Source organism: Tamandua tetradactyla, chromosome 15, assembly GCF_023851605.1.
Source record: "Tamandua tetradactyla isolate mTamTet1 chromosome 15, mTamTet1.pri, whole genome shotgun sequence".
Taxonomy (NCBI): domain Eukaryota; kingdom Metazoa; phylum Chordata; class Mammalia; order Pilosa; family Myrmecophagidae; genus Tamandua; species Tamandua tetradactyla.
In genome coordinates this window covers 46,265,218-46,285,630 of record NC_135341.1, presented here as the reverse complement: position 1 = coordinate 46,285,630, position 20,413 = coordinate 46,265,218, and the positions used below count along the sequence as shown (strand labels likewise).

At 43.5% G+C, this 20,413-nt stretch overlaps 1 long non-coding RNA gene across 1 annotated transcript in view; it reads right to left on the bottom strand.

The window, feature by feature from the left end:
* Positions 1–18,785, bottom strand: part of LOC143657385 (uncharacterized) — a 66,041-nt gene extending 47,256 nt beyond the window's left edge. Inside the window, exon 1 of the long non-coding RNA XR_013162833.1 lies at positions 18,685–18,785. This is a non-coding gene — a long non-coding RNA (uncharacterized LOC143657385). The remainder of the gene's footprint in view (positions 1–18,684) is intronic.
* Positions 18,786–20,413: the final 1,628 nt, after the last annotated feature.

Sequence of the window (20,413 nt, the reverse complement as noted above, 5' to 3'; positions counted from 1 at the left end):
ACTGACTATAGACTGGCCAAAGAAAAGAGGTGAGTTTCCTGGTGAAATAAAAAGGCTCATGGGAGAGATATTCAGAGAGAATCGGACACAAGGATTCAGATACAAATAATTTATTAAGGATTACTCATAGACAAGATTGGTAAGGAAGGGAAGGAAGCAGAACAGAGAAGGAGTGAAAGTCAACCAAGATTGAAATTTCAGGCAAAGTCCTTGAGGAAGCAGCCTCTGCCTGATCCTACAGGGAAGCTCTCCAGTATAAGATAAACCTCACTGGTGTCCCTCCCTCAAGTAAGGGAGCTGGGCTTTCATATTCCTTCTCTGGTTTGTCAGTCAGTGGTCATTAGCTCTCCAGCTCTCCATATGCAAATGGGTTCCAGGAGCTAAAGGACAAGCCTCTGAGAGGGAGCAGAAATGATTAGCTATTGGAAGCTAAAATTCACCAAAGACAGAGACACACACGGATCTGGTAAAAGGAAACTGAGTGGCTCTTGGTGGAGAACAATGTCCACTCCACTTGCTGAGCTTTATCTTGAAGGTGAAGGAATGATCGCCAGAAACATTCAGCTTTGGACACTGGTCTCCACTGTGGAACTTCAGAGCTTAAGGAAACTCTAAGGGGCCACTCGAGTTGGGAGGAGCATTGAAGAGGTACTAAGCATGCCAGGATCTCCAAGGAGAGCAGCTCCTCATCCCTTTCTTTATATGTTGGGTTTTCATATACAATGCCATTTAATGAAAGTCTCCCCTGACAAAATGAAGTCTGAAAACCTTTGTAAGATAGTTCTTCATTCCCTCCATGTGCAGGGTGGGCTGAGTGAATCAAAATGATAATTGAGTGTAATGCCCTTAGGAGAAGTCATCCACCCTACACTAGGATAGTGGCATTGTGGCCCCTGATGCTCAGTCCCATGCCCCACCAAGCTGGAGATCCTGAGTTCTCAGCAACTCTGACTACACTGTCAAAGTCCTGTAGCAGTTTCTGAGAATAAATAGGGCATAAAACGTACTTCAATTTCTAGCATGTAGCAATGAGACAGTGCCCAGATATATGCAAAGGACAGAGCTGGGTAGAAGGGAGGTTTGGCAGCTGGTAAATAAAGCCATTGGAAATGAAAAATGCAAGAGGAGGACCAAAGGAAGATTTGTGGTTCTAGAAAGGCCTTGCTCTCCATCTGGTTAAACAGGCTGCTAACAGCTAGCTTTAATTTTACCCCACAGGAGAGTTACAGACAGAAAGCCTTACTAAGGAAAGAAGTCCCTAGATTCCAAACTTAGCAATCACTTAACAGATATTACATGCCAGCTAACCCACTTGATCACCTGCCCTTGCAGAAAGAAGGGAAGGAAGACCATGATTAACAGAAGTCAAACAAGAATCCAGGAAATTAAGATCCAGAAACCCAAAGAAAACAGTGTTTAATACAGGCTACTGACATTCCAAAATGTCCCATAATTGCCACTTAAATGTTTCCAACTGGTGAAGCTACTATGTGCCTTAGAGAGAAAGACTCCATCAGCTTTCAGGTGCCACAGCAAGTTTGGGACAAACTGTGCAGAAATACCCTAAAGCAGATGCATGAACTGGCTGGCCAGGTTCACCTGAGTTAGTTGCTATCATCATAAAATTGAGAGGGTTCCAGTTTTTCCAGGAAATGGAATTTAACAATGCTGTGCCCAACATCCTAATGGCAATAATGGGTAGTAGTGAGATTGCCTCCTCCCCTTTAGATGGAGTACGCGGCTGTCAGGTCCTCACAGTCACCATCATTCCTCATTCTTTCAACTGACCAGATTCACTCATTGGTATCACCTGCTTGACCTCTGTAGGAGGTTAAGTCTTCCAACCCTGCTGAAAGGAACCATTGTATTAGGTTCGAAGGTAGCTCAGGAAGGGGTATCAAGCCTTGTGTTCTCAGGGACATGTTATTCAGGCTGAGAGAAGCAGGACCTCAATGGTCTCTGGGCATTGGCTTAAAAAGCTGCTTTTAAAGGGTTTGGGTGAGGTTTAAGGAAGATGATGAGCAGCAAAGCACTCAGCCCTGTGCCTGGAATATTGTAAATGGCTGACAAATGATGATTATCATTATAATTTTTCTGGTATACAAGGGATAGGAGAAAGAACTCTGTGTTTATCATAGAAAGGGGAGGGTTCAGAGCTAAGGCACTGCCTTCACACATCCATCATAAGACCTGTCGCATGAAAGCAAAATTAAGGAGTTAATCTTTGTGACTCTAAGATGTAGAACAAGGGCCAATGATGGAAATCTGGCACAAGGAAAAAAATTTGTTAGAATGGCATTAAAAACTAGTCCCAAACTGGCCCAAACCAAACTTCCCCAACTCATCTCCTGCCCTCTCCTAGACACACATGTGTGTGCACATACACACCACCTGAAGGTGGGATTATCTACCTTTATTTCTTAGAATTCTGTAAAGAAGATATTTCCCTTCTTCCCATTTCTTTATTCATTCATTCATGTCAGAATTGACTTTAGGATTTTTTTTTTTTGGGTTATAATTCAATAATATCATTATTTATTTTGTTGCTCAAATTTTTCGAGCTTTGGCCCTTGGGAGCTCTTTCAGGCTGAAATCCTTTTAACATGGCCCCAGATGTCCTTTTCTGAATGCTTCCTTACGTTCAGCACTACAAGATGCTCCAGTTTCATCTTGTATTTTCTCTGCCCCTGCCCTAGATTCAGGCATTTCTCCAAAGAAGGCTTGGATCAGACTCATTATCCTAAATCTACAGGTAGGGAAACTGAGGTACAAAGAGAAGTTAAGTAGCCTACCCAGCATCATAGTTAGCAACAGGAGGAACTAGGATTAAACTCATGAGTTGGTTCCAGAGTCTTTAATCATAAACCCCGTGCTTGCTGCCTCAGCTGGTCAAGGGCCAGCCAACAAATACAGGACAAAAATTTAAGTGAAGGAATCTTCAGGATACAGCAGTAGTTCCAAAGCCTGGACTAACAGGATCAGAGAACCAACACAGGGAGGCAGGCCCCAGAGGCTGGAAATCCAACATCAAATCCAGACCTCTCAGAGGTGTGGAAACACATGCTCTCGCATTCCAGAGGGAGAAGGGTTATGTACATAGACTTCTAAGTGGGCAATTTGCCTCAATCTGTGAATTCATAATTTGCATCCTTAGACCCAGAAATTCTTAATTCTTTCTTTCCATATTTAGCCCCCAGAGAAGACCTCATCAACACCTACTGTGGGGGGAAGACTCAAGGAGTCCTGCATAAGGATGGTGATTTTCACACAGTTAATAGCAAAAAAAAAAGGACCAAACTATGTGTCCATCAGAAAGGGGAACAGTTAAATCAATTGTAATAGACCTAAACTATGGAACACTTTCCAACACCAGATATGCATACCTCACACACAGACATCCCAAGGATGGTCAACGTGCACCACTCGAACATCTCTTCAAGAAAGAACTTGCCATTCTTTCTTCCAGGAGTGCATTGAGCTGACTGGATCCAGCCTCAGAGCTTTTGGAATTCACTGCAGCACGTAAGTTGAGCCCATGCTCTTCTGCAGCAGCCCCTAGCCGATGACTAAGTATGCCTGGGAAAATAAGGCCTGGCCATTGCTGCCCAATGAGGGACTCCTCGAAAAGGCAAACTTTCCTCCCAAGCTCCCCATTATATTGGCTTAGACTTTATCAGATCTGTATCGCATTGTTCTCGGCCTGTCCAATATTGCCCCCATTTTCTTTTTCCAGGTTTCAGATCTACATTGCTATCAGAACACTTTAGCTGTCCAACCCTGCTCCCTTCCCCTTTATCTTTCACAAGTTATCCAATAAACTTCTCTTACTCCTAACTCCTCTCAATCTCTGCTTCCCAGGGAGCCCAGAATTAGCACACTCATTGAACAGTAAAAACAGCAAACTGAAGCACAATGTATACAAATACCATTTGAATAAATAAATTAATATTATTCAAAGATGAAGAGAGAAAGACAGAAAGAAAGGAGAATGGAAAGAAGGCAGGAAGAAAAAAAAAAAAAGCAAACCTTCCACCCCCTCAACCCACCCACCCCCACACAAAACTGTATCTTTTCCTATGGCTTCATATATTATAGGTGGTTATGCATTGAATAGCTATAGAAGAAATCCACCAAACTGGTGATAGTAGTTAGCTCTTAATGGGGAGGAAAGTTGTAGGAGTGGTGCATATGCTAAACTTCAGTTATCTGTATGGCTTTATTTAGTTTTTTTTTAAAAAAAAAAAAAGGAGAATGCATTAGGGCATTAATTAGATGATTAAAAACTTTTAAAATACTGCCTTGCTGGAGACCCAGGTTCGATTCCTGGAGCCTGCCAATGCTAAAAAAAATTTAAAAATAAAATATACATCGGTCCTTGAGAATCCAGAACCCTTGAGCTGAATTTGAGTTTCACCCAAGGGGGGTTCCCAGCATCTCTGCTGGATGTAGGGGCCTTTAGAGGGAACCAAAGAGATCCAGTAATATTTCATCCTGCAGGGGTCTGCCAATCCCAACCCACTCCCATTCCCTGCATTGTTGTAGTAGCTGCAGTCACAGTGATACATTGAGAAGGTGTCCAAAAAGATTTATGGAGGGTTTTAAATTGCATCAGATTTTCCTGGCCTCCCCAGCTACACTGTGCAGAGATACCATAACTTCCCAATACAGCATTTCTGAGAATTGCACTTGTAAATCTTCCCCCCACATAGCATGGAGTACATCAGAGAATGATTCTGGGTGATGCTAAATCTAATCAGCAGCATAGACTTAGATGCAGGAGGAAGCCACCTTTGTTTCTTACCTACCTCTTTTACCTTTAAGCTGTCAGGGTCTTCTTTCTCTCTCTTTCCTCTCTCTCCTCCCCTTCCTACTCCCCTCCCTCCCTCCATCAGTGTCCTCAACCAATGCTGAAGGGGCAGGCCAGAGGGGAAGCATCCCTGACACTGAGATTGCACTCTGAGCTGAAAGCTTCCTACATAGACTGCTGGACTGTGTTTCTCTGCCGGCCTCACACTGACACTGACAGGCTGGTGGCAGGTCAGAGGTTTGCAATCTGGACGTGGTGTGAAAGGCTTTTCACAGCATGCCTAGAGGAAGAACACGAGCTGGCTGGGTGGAAGCTATTATGGCTAAGGAAATTACTATTATTTTTATTTTTAGACACCAATAAAAATGACATCTGGGGCCAGGGCAGATGAATGTCCCATTTATAAGGAACCAGAAACCTGAGTTATAGCTGAGGTAGCCCAGCCAACTGTGGGGGGTGAGGGAGGGTGGATTTTCTGGGAGAAGGTGTATCTTGCAGCACCGCAGGGACAGGATGGAGTGCAACTTGCAAAATAAATTCTAGGCAGAAGTTCAAAGGGACCCCAAATTTGTCTTCTTTAGCAAACCTGAAGTTCCCAGTGCCCAGCTGAATAGTGCCTTAAGTAGAGTAACAGCTACCAGATATTAATTGACTACTGTGTCCCCAGCTCTACGCCACTGAATGTTCACAGTATTAGGTTGTGTGAGAAGGGCACCATCACCCCCATTTCATTTATTAAGAAGGATAAGTGACAAACCCAAATATATACACTGTTGGGGGTCAGGGCTGGATTCTGCTGAAACTACCAGGCCGTCCTATCCATCAGCACTTCCTGCCCAGGTTCCTGCTCTCCAGGACCCAACTGCATCATCCAGGCTTTCAAGCCAGCCAGAATCTTCATGAGCATCCATCCCAGAAAATGTACAGGAAACAGAGCAATCATTGGTCTCAGATCAATCTGTGCAACTGCATCCAGCATCGATTTTATGAATAGGCTAAGAGGTCGACCCTGTGGTTGTAAATAGATGCCTGCGAACCTCCTGTGTGCTACCTCCTGTGTGCTAAAAGGAAGATAACACAGGTAATTTAGATTCCTGCTCAACCACTCGTTGTTTAATTATTAGCTGAAGTCCAGATTTTCTTAGTGTACACCTAATGTCCTTTTTCTGTACCCAAATCCCATCCAGGTAATCATATTATCCTTTGTCTCCTTAGCTTCCTCCTAACTGTGGCAGTTTCTCAGGCTTTCCTTGTTTTTCCTTGACAGTTTTGAGGAGTCCTGACTAGATATTTCATGGAATGTCCCTCAGCCCTGACATTTTTTTCCCCAAGAAATCCCTCTGGAAGAGAGAACTCACACAACTTCCATGACAATCTCTTAACTTTACAACCAGAGAATAATTTTGAGGACAAAGGCTTCCAAAATTCATTCATTCTATAAACAATCACTGAGCGCTCAATATGTGCAAAGAAAGCATTAGTGGAGGCACCAAAGAGGGAAAAACAGAAGCCGAGGGTTGAGTGCCAGAAGGAATATGTGATTCATTCATTCTATAAACAATCACTGAGCACTCAATATGTGCAAAGAAAGCATTAGTGAAGGCACCAAAGAGGGAAAAACAGAAGCCAAGGGTTGAGTGCCAGAAGGAATATGTGCCTGCACTGTGGGAGCTGAGAGCCTTCTGCCCCAGCAAATTTCTTCTCCCAATTTCCTTCCTCATTTCTCAGAGTGAGGCAGGGGGTCTCCTGCATTAAAATCACAAAGGTGCCTGCAAAGATACAAGTTCTCAGCCTTACTTCAGATCCACTGAATCAAATGGTCTGTGGATAGATTAGTCATCTGTACATCTTTAAAAAATACAAAACAAAACAAAAAGACAGCCGTTGATTCTAAGACACAGGAGAGTTGAGGGCCACCATGAAAGATAATGTTAAAGGGTCTTCCCTACGCTGATGGGACTGGACAAGCCCAAGTGATTGCAAAGGTAGACAGAGTGAAGCAGTTATGTAATTTTGCGCAGCTGCATTGCACCAAGTCCCAGAAGGAACAATAAAGACAAGGAGAGCTAGAGGTTGAGAGAAAAGGGCTGTGATCCAGGACAGCTGTGCTTGGTGCCAGGAAATAAAAATGCATGACTTGGACTTAGGAAGACATAGGAAATGTCAGAGTCTGGTGGGGTTAGGTGACAGGTTGTAGGTTCAGAATGGAGAGGCTGTAATCCAAGGTGACTTGCAGACTTCAATATAGGTACCCACGAGATTGGAGTGCTCTTCCTCAGAAATGGAGAATCTATTAGGCAGAACTGGCATAGAGATAGAAGAGGGAAATAAGAGTTTGTTAAGACATTTTGATTTCAAGATCTTTGGGAAATACATAAGCAGATACATCCTACGGGCAGTTGGAGGTCTGGACCTTGAGGTCCTAGGCCCTCAAGGCTTCCAAGGCATGCAGAACTGGGTCTGAGCTGCCCCGTCTCTCCACCCTCCAATTGAGTGGACTTCAGCTGGGTCAACAGGCTCCTCTCAGCTTCGATTCTCTTTTCTGTAAAGTGGGGGTAGAATTGACCTTTGGAGTTATGTCGAAGATTAAGTAAGCTGCCATATGTAAAGGCCCCAGAGCACTCTGAAAAATCAATATTAACTCACTTTCAGAATCAAAGTTAAAGTTGAAACCATGAGCCAGACTTTGAGGGAAAGAGTATGTGAGATTAAGGCCTGAGCCTTTGGAGAAACAAGAATTAGAAGGCAATAAAAGGACCAGGATAAAAGCCAAGAACAAAAGAGAGATCCCTAAGGTAAGAGGAAAGGCCGTGGCATGCAGCAGGAGGTAGCATTGGCTTCTGGGGGAGTATCCACAGCCCCTACTCTTCCACTTACTAGCTGGGAACTGAGACTTGCGGAAACTGTTTCGCCACAGTAACATTGGGCCAGATTGTTGTGATAAACAGCTGAGCTGCTGGATGTAAATCTTATGTCTCTTAGGAGGAACTCAATGAATGTTAACCAATATTATAATTATTGTGCAGGCAAGGTTGGCAATTGTTTTGAAGAAGGGGTAGCAAAAAATTGTGGCCAATGCAACAGAGAGACTAAGAAACATGAAGACTTGAGAAGAATCCTAGATTTGTAATTTCAGTGAGCAGTGACAGGCAGAAGCCAGTGTTCAGGGTAATAGGGAATAGTCTTGAGAAAATAAAGATAGTCAGTATGGACTCCTGTCTTAGGGCCTCCTAACCTTTTACAGGTCATGGCACACTCAGAAAATTGTAATATTTACACAAAACACTGGGACAAATTGATGAAGCTGCTTAAACCAGAGAAGGCCTTCCCAGGGTCTCCAACTATCCCAAGCCTTGCCCAATTACCCTGAGGGTTGAGGAATCAACAATCAGCATTCTGCCTCCTATCTCAGCACCAGCGGAGCCAGACACACCAGTTGAACAGCTGCAGCCTGTGGCCTGCCCCATTGGCTGACAAAGCCAATAGAATAGCAACAGGAGGTTTGTGATTATTATTACTGAATTTCTTTTCCCCATGAATCACTTACTTTGAGCAAGGGTAGGCAAATTTTTTCAGTAAATGAGCGGCTATTTTAAGCTTTGCCATCCCACGCTATCTCTGGTTGCAGCTACCCAGCTTGGCTGTTTAAGTGCAAAAGCAGACATGGACAGTACATAATCAAATGAGCATGGCTGTGCTTCAGTGCAAATTTATTTACCAAAAAACAGTAAATGGGCCAGATTTGGTGCATGGATCGTAACTTGATGAGCCCTGACTTTGGGCTTCAAAATGTGGTAATACATCTCCACCAGAATGGCCAAATACTCACTCAAGAATGACTAAAATAAAAAGGACTGACTTTACCAAGTAATGACGAGAATGTAGAGAAACTGAAACTCTCATACATTGCTATGGAGGATATAAATTAGTACAATCACTTTGGAAAACTTTAACAATATCTGTTAAAGCTAAATATACACAGCTCACAACCAAGCAATTCCACTTTTAGGTATAAACCCAGCTAAAGTGAACGCAAATGTCCCCAAAACACATGCACAGGTACATTTTTAGTAGCTTTATCATAATAACCCCAAAATGGAAACAGGACAAATGTCCAGCAACTGAAGAATAGATTAAAACAAATTCAGGTACATTTCTCTACATTCTCAGTTTCTCTGCATTCTCGTCATTACTTGGTAAAGTCAGCCCTTTTTATTTTGGAAAAGAAATCTGCTACATGCAAAATTTAGATAAATTTCAAAGACAATTCTGAGCAAGAGAAGTATGATTCCATTAATATGAAGTTCTTGAATGGGCAAAGCCAATCTGTGGTAATAGAAACCAGAACAGTCACTGCCTTTGAGGGAAGGTATATTCCTTGTTCTGGATAGGGGTTACACAGTTTATGTATATGTAAAATTTCCTCGGTATGTACACTTAAGATTTGTACACTTGACGCAGGTTATAACTCAAAAAAAAATTTAAGAGTAAATACCAAAAAAACACAAACAAACCCATAAATCTAATGTGCCTGTTTTCTGGGAAGCAAACAATAGCACACTTCCCCTACAGAGCCTGTAGGGCTAAACAAGTCTTTTAAAACATAAATGGCACACCATACTTCCGGTCTTGTAGAATTGGGAAATTTAATGAGATTTTTTTTCCTCAACCATACTGGACATTATCTCATAGGCCATGGGCTATAAGGATCTTAACATTTCGCTTCTGTCAATGAATCAGCTTCCAGGTGGTAGCCAAGCTGGAGGCAGAGAAGAGGAGGTTGATAAAAGAATGAAGATGTGGTTTGGGGGGCAAGTAAAAGCAAATGAAAGGAGAAAGAAGAGATGTGGCTATTGAGTAAATAACCAATATTATCTGCTACAGTGAATGTTGCTATGCCCATTTCACAAACAAAGAAACTGAGGCTCAGTGGGGTTAAGTAAATTACCCAAGGTCACAGAACACATCCAGTACAGAGCCAAGGATCAAACTGGGATTTGCCCTACTGCATTTGTGCCATTTCCCACATGCCATCCTGCCATACTATATTGGGCATATTTTGTCATTCAGCAGCAGCACTGCCACAGCCTTTCAAGCAGTTATCACCGCATTTCTGATTGGTCTTAACATGATGATTAACTAATAGAGCGAAGCAGCAGTGGACTGATCATCTTTCTGTGTAAGCAACTCTGGTTATCTGTTGTACAGGATGCATTATGCAGCTTTTCCCACCCACCCCCAATCTTTCCTTTTATGTTACATATATGATTTTTATCCTCAGAAGGGGGATTATCTCAGAGCAGAATTGGCAAGGTTAAACACTATCTATAAAACACATTCAGCTATGCCATGAAATGGATTACATAATATATCAGTCATCTACCTGGCTTTCAAAAACCTGCAATGCATTTCTGTTCAGTATGGGTGAGTATTTTATATTTTGCCTCCCTTCCCATGAAGGTAAAAATGACCTTGGTTCTTAGGTAGTGAAGATATATTGAACAGGTTAGGATCAACACAGTTCCATTTCATTTAGTCTGCACTAAAATTGCAAGGAGTAAAAATAGAGATTGAATTTATTTTACTATATATTGCCTCATTTGAACTTTAGTAAAGCATTAGCTTCTAAGGCAAACCCTCCCCCTTCCATAATCTCTTATTGATGGCATGTTAAGGAAATTGCCTTGGCTTTATTGATTCTGAGCTATGAGGTACAATGTGCCCGCTGGTGTGTTAAGCTGAGAAAAGTGTGCTGGACTGGTGATCACTGCAGAGATGGAACTTGCTGACAATGCAGCACTTTGGCCCTACCCAACACCCCTACCCATTCCCCCAAGAGTAAATTAATAGAATGCCAGGCACATCAGAGCCTTCCGTCCACAACCTTGCTTTAAAAGAGTGAACACTGGGAAAGGAGGTGTCCTGAAGAAAGAACAGCCAGGGTGAGGCCCTTCATGGCTCTGGCTTCCTGGGACAGGCACTCCCCTTAGAAATCTGGTCTCCCCAGGAGGACCAGGAGCAGTATGTCCTGGGCATCAGAATCCTCAGCTTGGAGCCTCAGAGTCCTCCACTGTGAAATCAGGGTAACAGAATGAAAAAGCTGTAATGTTGGCTGGCATCAGTATCCCTTTTTAGGGAGCTGCATATTTTGTTTAGGTAACTATTGATGGGCTACATTGTAAGAAGGGGGAGGACCCCAGAGAATGGCCTGGAAGGAGACAGTGAGACAAGATGGTACGTAAAATGCTCGTTGCTTAAATAGTAGCAAAAATTTGAATGGGGAAGAGAATCAGGTGAGCAGATACAGATGAGAAATGGAGGATTCAAAAAGGGAGATGTATCAGTGGCAGAGTTCTCACCTGCCATGCCAGAGACCCGGGTTTGATTTCCGGTGCCTGCCCATGCGGAAAAAAAAAAAAAAGGAGGGAGATGTGAGGGCTTTCTGGTGAAGAAAAGACTTTATCTAAAATCATTTTACATTGTTTGTGATGAAAAACCATCTGCTGCTCCCAAACCTTTGGTAAAGTCTACCACCACCCAAAAGGTGGTTAAGAGTAGAGTAAGGAGGGTAGCAAAGTATGGGACAAGGAAGAGCAGGACAGAAAAAAGAGAGGAGAGTGGCCCTAGAAGTAAAGAGAGGAGAGTGGGCCTAGAAGGCCAGTGAGGGTGAAAAACAGGAGTTTAAAATTGACCTTCAGCACGCCCAGCCATGGGGCCTCACAGATGTCTTGATAAGGAGATAGACTGGGAACAGGGGCAAAGCCATCTTCATTTAGATCTCAAAGGATACACTGATCTCTGCAGATCTCTGGGCCACGTGGGTTGGAATGTAATTCCCTACTTTGTAGGGTTGAGGTGAAGCTTACAACTAATGACTCAATGCCCTGATTCCTTCCTCCTCACTGCTCTCTCCCTCTCATCTTTTTTGAAGAATGTGTGATGCTGAAGGCAGTCCCCTTCAGGAGCTTCCCGTAGCTATGAGAGGTGCCAAACTCAAAGGATCACCATACAGGCTACCCCATGTTCGTGAGAGTAAGCCTTCAGTCATTCCGTCATGTCTCTCACGCTCACTCCTCTTGGTTTCCCTTGTACAGAGCCTTATGCATCTTTGCCCTCCTCTGACCTCAGCTCTTGTTGATGTTCCCCCATCCCCTCCAGCTCAATCTGGCCCCCAGTATCCCCTCTGCCTCTGCATCTTGGCATGGGCAGGCCCGGAGAGTAGTCAGCAGCAGTGTCTACTCATCAGGAGGATTCTGCTTTGTTCATGCTCTGCCCAATTCCCACCAAAGACCATTGGGTCTCCATGGAGAGTCAAGCCCCAGTGGGTGCTCAGCTTATAGATGCCCTCAGAGATGAGAAGGCTCGTCTTCATTTGAGGATGGCTTAGGCTCTCAAATCAGGGCTGGTCTAGAAAAGGTAGTGACAGGGCCAAGCATATCTTTGCCAGTACACCCTCCCTGCCCCCGCACATGTACTCTACTCCTCCCCAATCCCAAGCTTTTATTTTTATTTCTTTCTCAGAACCTACTCCTCATTTGATAAATAATGAACCTGATGAAAGAATGGTGGACCCTACCTCTACAAAGAGTTAGGCAGTAAACATATTATCCCATGTAAGAATATTAACCTTCAATAAAGGGGTTTAGCAACAGGCTGAAAAAATGCATAAAGGGTAGAATGTCTCCCATCAGCAAGGGAGAGGTCTTTCTGTGTTTGGGTTTGGCAATGGAGACCGACCTTTGCCTGCTGTCCCTGCCAGCCTTCTCGGAAAGAAAAAGATAGTGGCTCCCTATCACCTGTTCTCAGAGGCCAGTCCAGAGTCCAGCACAGAGATGGTAGTCACTAAGTATCTGTTGAAAGAATAGGAGAACAAAAATCCCAGGCCAAGCGGCCATCAGCTGCTGAAAGCTGAGCTTGCCCACCTCTGATATCTCTGAACCATAGATAAAGGCCTCCCCAAACCTAACAGGAGGGCACTGTCCCTCTTCTAAATATGATAATGAATTCACCTTCAAGAGTGAGATCAGGAGGGGAGTATAGGTTAAATAATTAATCATCTTTCTTTTAGGTATTAACCAACTCCTATTGGCTGTACTCTGGGTATTGCACTAACCAAATCTGAATTTTATTTCCTGTCTTTGCAAAGAGTGGAGAGGAGTTAAGGTTGGAGAAGGGATGATAAGGATCAGGGAGAAAAGCAGGTTGTGAGAGCAACAGAAAGACCCCATGCTCTCACTTCAATATTCATCAAGTGACTGTTGAATGAACTTCAATTTGAGGTGATAATAGACATTACACAGGCCAGGAGCCAATGGCTCTAATGCCTCCAGATGGAAATAATGAAAGCAGGCCAGTGTGACAGGTAACGTAGGGTCTCTGCTCCCAGACGCACTTGTGCCCTTTCTAAAAGCCGTACTCTCTTCTCACCTCCAGACAATTATTATCATGCTGGCACGTGAGTCCTCTGTGGCTAGATCTATTTTTTTTTCTAAGAAAAGCCAGAAATGCAAGTTTTCATGTAAAAACACCCATTTCGAAACAAGGGAATCCAGTTCAGAATATTTCAAACACTCCACTGGTCAATAAAAATGCTTCTGAAGGCCAGATCCAGTCCCCCTTTTAATGGAAAATAGTAGTTTTCAAACTTAAGTAGGCATCAGAATCTCCTGGAGAGTTTGGTAAAACATAGATCTCTGGGGCCAACCTCTAGAGTCTCTGATTCAACAGCTTTGGGGTGGGAGTGGGGGTCCAGAAATTTGTATTTTTAACAAGTTCTGAGGAGATGCTGGTGCTGGTCCTGAAACTACACTTTGAGATCCACTGCAGCTGGAGACCACTAGGATCTCCAGCCTTTCTTTCTGCCTCCAAGCTGTATTGCTGGTTTGAATGTGAGGTGCCCGCTCTATTCTTCAGGGCCTCCTGAGAATGAAATTCTACATATGACTCTTTCTATCTCAAACTTACCTTTGGGGCATGCATTTATAATTTGGACAGGAGACACTATTTCTAATTCTCAGCTTCTTTTATTTCCTGATTGTATTGTCCTGGAGAGGCCTGGATCCCAAGCATCACACTGTCTTCCTTTAAATCTTAAACCAAAAGATGCTCTCCTGGAAAATCAGGTGCCCCTTAGAGCTGCAATACTCAACAGTATTATATCATGTTAATATTAAATAAAAATCCAATATAAATCCTCCTGGTGTCAGGGGTTCTGTAAGGTTGCTATAATTGCCTGAAGCTTAAAACACATTCTTAACCTTTTCTGCTTTCCGAGACTCAATTCCAGCTAGGCCATGGGAAATTTATAAACCCTTGGGGTTCTCATTAGGGTGTGGGAGCACTTTTCTGGTAACTAAGGAGCCCTAGAAGAAGCAGCATACAACTTATTCCTCCAACAGGACTACTCAGCCTGAATTTCCACTGTGACTCATGTCTTTTCCAGCCTAGTGTTACTGAGATGTCCAGATCTTTTCTCCCCAACACAGACCCTGACTAGAAAACAGTAAGCCCCTGCATTCAACTTCCTTAGAGAGCACTACAGAGATTGATAAAGGCTTAGTTTATAGGGTGACCAGGAAAACTAGAGATATGGAATGTTGGCTCTCCAAAAAATCCCAGCAGGACAGCTTACACGTACCTCTCAAAGCATAACTTAATTCCAAAAGTTCCATCATACTCTCTCTCATCCTAAATGTCTTTTTCCTCAAAATGTCCCAGCATTTCTTCACTGATAAGATATAAAAATGGGAAACAAGCAGGCAAGTCTTAGAGTAACCATTCAAATCACTGTTTGGCATCTGGAAATGATCACCACCTACAGCCGTATGTCACACAGGGCAGGTGACCATAAGCAACTATAAATAAGTTGGCAGTGAGGGCAGAGCTCTGAGTCTGGTGGCTTCCACTGGAGAGAGTCTAACTAAGTGAGGCCCCAGGGATGGACCCTTATGGGTAGAACCTAAACTGGGAAACTGACATGAGTGCTTCTCTTCTTTCCATCACTCTCTTTCAACCTCTGTAGCTTAGGATCAGGGGAAGCTCTGGGCTAAGATGTTTATCCCCTTTCACATGGGATGTGATGCCTGTGTAACTGGCATTGTTTACTGCACTGAATTCCTCTTACTGCAGCGTAAGCCCACATTCCCTGTGTGAAATCTAGGATTCCTGCACTTGTTAGAACCATAAAGCAACTTGAGCCCCATCTATAAAATGTGCATCAGAATAACTGATGAGCAAATTGAGCAGCAGACTCAAAGTCCTTGGCAAGTATGAGCCGCTTTACATCAAAATGGTGTTCTTAGATCCTCTCTTTCAGTCTTGTTCCACCCAAGTTTTCTAGTTTCCTGCTAGAGTATTGAACTAAACTGAGGCATGGCTACCTCTGGCAAGGATGTGCCCAGGGAAGAACCGGAGGGGAGAAAATTTAACTTGAATCAAAGAACCTGGTAAAAAAAATTAAAATTTTTCAAAAGGGATCAGTTCTGAGTGCAAGAATTTATTTGGACACAGCCATAGTCTCTTCTTGGGTCTTCATTGAGAGCTCAATGATGCCCACTTCCAAAGGCTCCTACTATCCTTACTCACACTAGGGCCTCACTGTGTAAACCTCTGGGTATGTGCCCTGCTACCATATGAGAGGTGAAAGTGAGTCTAATGAATCAGTGTCAGGTGGAGCTTAGTAGAAAAGCACATGGACACACACCTGGATGCCAATCCTGGTCCAGCCACTTATCCGCTGTGTATACTCAGTCAGTGAATTCTCCTTTCTGAGCCTCAGCATTTTGTCTGTGAAAATGGGATAGTAACACCCTTCTTTTGCTGTTTTTGTGAGGACTTAAAGAGTTCCCAATGCCCAGAAGGAACCCCCCTGTGAGCTGCTGCCTTAGGTAAGATTCAAGGATTTGGGTCCATGCGGTTTATTGGGGAAGTACCCTTGGGAGAAAGGGAGCTAGAGAAGCAGAATGGGACAGGGGAAGCAGCTAAGCAAGGATGTGGTCTCAGCTGGAGGATGAGTTCTGCCTGATCCCGTGAGCATGAACTGCACCACAGAGTTGGCCCTACATGGAGTGGGACTTTTGTATCTGCATCAGTCAGTCTTTACCTATAGACTGTCTCCACATGATGGTGGTGGAGGGCAGTAGAGTAGCCTTCTGGGACAGGCAGCTTCCATTCAGCTAAGGACAAGTCTCTGGAGAACATGGCAGCTGTAAACACTTTGAAGCCAACACTCATAGCAGCTGGGTGATGGGTGCCCCTCTCAGAAGAGGGCAGCCAATGGCATTTACAGCAGCTTCTTTATATCTTTTTGGTATTTCCAGCAATAAATTACCTTGTTCGGTTGGTACAGAGGCATACCTGCCTCATCCGGAATCTGGCACTATCACACACTGCATCATAGCAAGACTCCAATGGGTACCCCACTACCCACAGACTCATAGTATCACGCTGTGTGTACTAGTTCCCCTCTCCAGATCTCATGGAATACTGCCAGACGGAAGGGTTCTTTGACAGGAATAGTAATGGGGGGGTGTCTGAGATCATGGAATAGGGCCTTGCTTCTCAAAGCATGGCAGACAACAAGGACATCATCTGGGTACTCCTCAGGTATGCAGACTCTATAGCCCCACCCGAGACCTGCTGACTCAGAACTAGCAGTCTAACAAGACCCCCGCCCCAGCAATCTGTGATCTGTGTGTACACTGAAGCATGAGAATCACTGAGGGAGGTACTTCCCTTTTCTATCCTCCCACAGCACCTTTCACTTACCTCTATTAGAGTCCTTATCATATTTGCTACAATTTGTACAATTAACATATCGTTGTCCAAAAGTTGGCATGAAGCCAAGAAGTACTTTGGAGCCCCATAGGTTGGGTTTGAAATTCAGCTCTGCTACTTATTAGTTGGGTGACCTTAGACAAATTGCTTCACCATTATGGAGGCTTTATTTCTCTGTGGGTAAAATTAAGAGGATAATTTCTACACAAGATGATGGTGGGACAAAGTGTTTAAAACATTTAACTCTGTGCTGAACACACAGTAGGCATGCAAAAATTATCCCCCAAAACCTGGCCTGGGACTTGACATTCAAAGGTAATGTTTGGGAAATTTAATTGAAATGAATTGAGTTGAAACAGATTGACTTTCAGCCTCCAAGGAAACAGATGTCTGTATGGAGGTGGAAGGAGTTTCAGAAACTTTGATCTTGGGGCCTGTTCTTATTTCTCTTGCCCCCGATGGCTTTCACAGCATGTCATCAACTGTCGACACGTGGAAAGATTTGTCCCTGCCTATGAAATGTCTGCCTTATAGCATTCTGGAGAATGGATGGAAACTAGTGGGGACCAAGGAGGACCAAACAAAAGCTGGCCTTGACATTTGAAGCACGCCGGCCACCCTGCAAACTTCAAAGCAGATATGGCAAACCAGAAATGTGAGCCAAATTCAGCCTTGGCTCTTATTTTGTTTGGTCTGTACAAGCTTTTTTTTTTTTTTTAATTACCTGGAGGCATTTAAAAATCAGGAGAATTTAGGGGGAAATCTGGCCTTCTGGCTTCTCTTAAAGAAATGGTTTCTTTCAACCCCCCATTCCTGCCTGGCAACAATTGCTTGGCGCTAAGAGCAGCTGTTTCCTCTTGGCACGCCGCATAGTTTTCATCTAGCCACAGTCCATACCATGTCTTCTTGTCACACATCACCAACATGTGCTCCCTGCTTCACCTCTGTACTCACTCCACCCATATTTCTGTCACTCCTTGACTGATATCCTAGAAGAACAGAAGCCCCCAGAGGATTTGCAAAGGACTTTGGCCCTCTATGATCAATTTAATGAGGCTTTGACTGAATCGTATCTTCCTCTTAAGGATGAGAGAGGCCCTCATGATCCATGCGGTTTCCCTATGCATTGTATGTGTTTACGAAATTGCTCTGAGTTTAGGGTATGCCAAGATTTGTGCATACATTTTCATATTTTACCTTTACAGCAGCTTTGTGGGCTGGGTATCACACGCTCTGTTTTACGAAAAAGGAAAGTGATGATCAGAGAGGCAAACATGTTGCCCACAATCACACTGGAGGTAAGTGGCAGAGAGCCAGGATTTAAACATGGGTTTGGCAGACCCCAGTGTTTCTAAGCCCTGGGCTATAGGTTTAACTTATATATGTGCACATAAAGGACTGTAAGACATTAAATCCCAGAAAACAGACAATTCCACCGCCAGTTATTTATAAATTCTGAAACCAGTTGAAAAAGAAGGAAACAAAAAATCAGTGACAAATGTTGTTGGATGCCTTCTCTTTCATGTGCCCTTTAATGTGTAATCAAAGCCCTTAGCGAACCCTCCTCTTGATGTGCATGCCAACGTAAGAACAGGGCTCCCCTAAGCCTCATGCCACCCTGGCAGCAAGCAGGTCCTTGGAGCTGCAGCCAAACCTTCAAACAGGGCTTGTTTCCGTTCTTCACGTAGTTCTACTTGGTCATGGGTCATGGGGGCCCCTGGGTCACCCAGCTCTGAGGCTACCTTGCATTTTCTTGGCTCACACTGAAGAATTTCCTCCCCTACCTGCCACCCCCTGGAATGCTTCAAGAGTAAAGAGTAATGGTTAATCCTCTAGTCATAACTTTATATTGGGTTGTCACCTTCAAATTGTGAGTCCTTTTAAAGATACACGTTTCAACTTTCAGTCTGATGTAGGATTTTGCTGACTTTATAGACTGGTAAAGTATTAAAGTGGGAAAAGTTCTATTTCCACATTCATATACAATCATCTCCCATATCCTTGAAAACATGAATTGTTTACCTTGGATGGGGTGGGGATGTGACACCCTGTTCTATATTTCAGAGCTCTGAGTTTTAGCAAGACTTACTTAAAAGACCTACCTGAAATCTGCTTCATTTTTATGTCAATCCTTCATCACTCTAGAAGTCAGAGAACCAATGTGGGATTCTGCCAGTTGCTGAGTATGCTGACTCCAATTGTGCATTCTAGAACAAAGGAAATGACCACAGAATGGACCCACTGTGAGATGGATCTGATCTAAAACTCCATCAGTCACCTGACCTCCATAAGCCCCTACTCTGACTGGTGGACCAGAGTGACATTTTCGGTCTCCTGGAAATAGTGTCACTTTTGAGCCAGTGTCTAAAAATCCCTGAAATATCTTATCATTTCCTTTTCCCCAGTGCCCAGTCACCCTGGTAAAAGTCTGTGGGTCTCCTTGGGGAAAGCTGGGAGGAAGATTGACAGTATAAATTTGAGGCAGTGTAAAAGGGTCCTTCCCCAAGAATACCTGGCCCTTGCCTCATTCAAAAGATTCTGGGTCTGTAAACTGTCTCAAGTCTGAGAATTAAGGAGCCATGACTCTCTGCTTTTTGTAATTCAAGTTAGAATTCTTTGGCTTATACAGCTCAAATAAGAATTTAGTAGACTGCCCATCTATTTTACTTCTAGGTACCCAACACTACAATTCTGTGAGTCAGATTATTTTGACTGTTGTTTTGAGTCTTTTGCTCTTTTTTGTAGCCACACCCACCTTGTCGATGGTGATTAGCTGTTGGCTTCTGCCAACTCAGGATCTGATCATCCCTTGTGTTTAAGGATTCCAGCTCAGTGAGAGCAGTTCCCACGGTAATACCTGACGTACAGAAAAGGGTGACTATAGAGCTCAGGGATGATGGAGCTAGTCTCACGAATTTATTTCTCAAGGTTTTGGTGAAAGATGTGTCCTCAGGACATTCCTGGGTGTGAAGAGGTCTTCCGGGATAAATTTCACAATAACATTCCAATCTCTCTAAGCCATTGGATCCCCTCATCTACATTATACCAGGGCAGTTCTGACATCTCAAGCTCAAGTAATGCCAGCCACCTTTTGATCCATGTTTCAGCCAATCATCCAAACAAACTGTTAATGCCCTTTCTAACCCCTCGAGCTACAACATTGAATGCAGAATCTCTGCTTAGTGGGTCCAATCAATAAATCTAGCTTGATCCAACTTTATATTCCTTTCACCATTATCCCACACTCTTAATATCCATTTTCACATATATTCTCCTAATTTCTGAATATATAGATTAGAAAACTCTTGCAGTTCTTTTGGAGTACGGATCACATGTTGTACTTTACCTTTTGGGGCCTTTTGGGGCTTTAGTCTAGTTATAGGTCTTGAAGAAAAGAGGGGTGATAGGGGTGGTCATGAAAAGAATTAGAAGGTTATAGGGTTAGCAGACATTGAAGGGTTAATTTTGTTAGGTGGAGGTTGGATGGCAGAATCCTCTGGACAGATTGGAGGCTGGGAAGCTGTTTCCTCAAGGCAAGTTGGATGTCAGGAAGCTCTTTCCTTAGGGCAGTCCATTGCAGGTCTAGATAGCAGAGGCTCAGCAGATTCCAGGGAGTCTATCTCCCCATCACCATCATTATCAAACCATTTATCCCCTTCCCACATTTAAGGATCTCATTCTTTTTCAGTAAAAAGCCTTACTTTAACAGCAGACCCCTGCAAGGTTGAGACTTTAGTTTACATTGTAAATCTGCTACTCACACAGTGAGGCTCAAGTTTTCAGAGATCTCAAGTCTGCAACCATAGGAAATAATATTTTCTTTCAAAGCAA